The sequence below is a fragment of the Ichthyophthirius multifiliis genome (genome assembly GCF_000220395.1).
Source record: "Ichthyophthirius multifiliis unplaced genomic scaffold scaff_1120509249697, whole genome shotgun sequence".
NCBI classification, from domain to species: domain Eukaryota; phylum Ciliophora; class Oligohymenophorea; order Hymenostomatida; genus Ichthyophthirius; species Ichthyophthirius multifiliis.
This window is the reverse complement of record NW_004087441.1, coordinates 19157-20977: the sequence shown is the minus strand read 5'-3', so window position 1 is coordinate 20977 and position 1821 is coordinate 19157. Positions and strand designations below refer to the sequence as shown.

The 1821-nt window shown below is 11.8% G+C and overlaps 8 annotated features.

Annotated features, from left to right (window-relative positions):
* Nucleotides 1-18: 18 nt before the first annotated feature.
* Nucleotides 19-116: a microsatellite.
* Nucleotides 39-128: a microsatellite.
* Nucleotides 65-128: a microsatellite.
* A 1180-nt stretch (nt 129-1308) lies between these two features.
* Nucleotides 1309-1342: a microsatellite.
* A 222-nt stretch (nt 1343-1564) lies between these two features.
* Nucleotides 1565-1623: a microsatellite.
* Nucleotides 1624-1647: 24 nt separating this feature from the next.
* Nucleotides 1648-1682: a microsatellite.
* Nucleotides 1651-1682: a microsatellite.
* Nucleotides 1683-1781: 99 nt separating this feature from the next.
* Nucleotides 1782-1821: a microsatellite.

The window sequence follows — 1821 nt, the reverse complement described above, 5'->3', positions numbered from 1 at the left end:
ATTAATAGATTTGTTATTATTAATATACCTTATATTTAATATATTATATATAATTAATAGTAATTATATATAATATATATATGTATATATATATATATATATAATATATATATATATATATATTATATTCAAATTTACATTTATATTTTTATATATTTATTTATACCTTCATTTATATTTGAATTTTTCATATCTTTATAAATATTATCTTACGAAAATTATCTATTATAATTATTTTATTAAATAATTTTATCAACTATTTTTCTTATTTCTAATTTCAGATATTTTTCATTTTCATTATTTTCATTTATTTTTTTATTTTCTAATTCTTATTATACTTTTTTTATTATAATTTATATTGGTGTTTTATTATTTTTTTTATGATTTATATTTATATAATTTTCTATTTCTTCTTTTAAATAATTTCTACTTTTTTCCTAAAAATTTTCCTTTACCCTTAATAATTTATCAAAATCATTAATATCAGAATTTATTCTATTATTTCTTTATTAAAATGAAACATTAGAATTTAATTATTCACTATTAATATTAACATAATTATTATTTTTTTCATCATTATTTAATTACTTGTTTTTTATTTTTTAAACAAAAATTTAATTATTTATCTATTACTACCTTTCTTTATCATTATCAATTATTGTTTTTTTTCTTTTATTTTAAATTATTTATCCAGCTATTTCTTCATTATTAGTATTTTTTTTTTACTCATAGTTAGTTTTATAATTTATTTGTGATTAATAAATACTAGTATTTTGGCTTGCTTATTATATGTAATTTTAAGGATTTTCATGCCATGTATTTGTTTAATTATTAAAAGTATTTAAATTATTATTACTTAAATATTATGATGTTATCATTTTTTGTTTATAATTTGGAGTTATTTCATTTATTTATTAACAACTTTAATAATCTAAATCATTTAACTATTTTTTTTATTAATTTTTTTAATTTTTTTATTTACATCTTAATATGTAAGTGGAACTGATTATATTATTTATTATTAGCTTTATATCTCTAAATTTTAAAGTTTTTAAAGATGATTTTAATTTTATTTTTCTAGAAATTATATTTTTTCGTTTAAAAATTGAATTTAATAATCATTATTGTTATTTTATACATTCTATTTTTTTATACATATATATGTATATCTTTATTTAGCCAAAAAAAATATTTTTAATTTATAGATATTACGCTTTTTTAATTTGAGGATAAATTTTATATTATACGGTTTAACTTTTCAATTTCTTATCTATAAATTTTCAAATTTTCTAGATTAGTCTTATAATAATATATATATATATATATATATATATATATATATGTTGGCTTTTTAATATTTATTTTTATTTTTATTTTAGTATTTTTTCTACATATAAAAAACAAATATCATAGTAATTAATATATTTATATGTATATTTACATTTTATAGATTTTATACATCTATAACATATTTTTCCTATATTTATTAAATTTTCTTATCTTATTAAATTAATTTTTAATTATTTTCATATTGGATTAACTAAATTTCTTTTTATTAACTTATTTTTTGATTTATTAATAAATAATAAATTAATTTTTGTTTTATTATAAAAAAATAAATTACTCTTCATTTATTTTTTAATATCTATTTTCATATTCATATTCATATTCATTTTCATATTATTATTAAAAATTTTAGTTATAATTTTATTTTTAATTTTCTAGTTTATATATTCTTTCTTTCAGATTTTCCAATTTAATTTTTATATTCTTCAATCTATTATATATATATATATATATATATATATATATATATATATA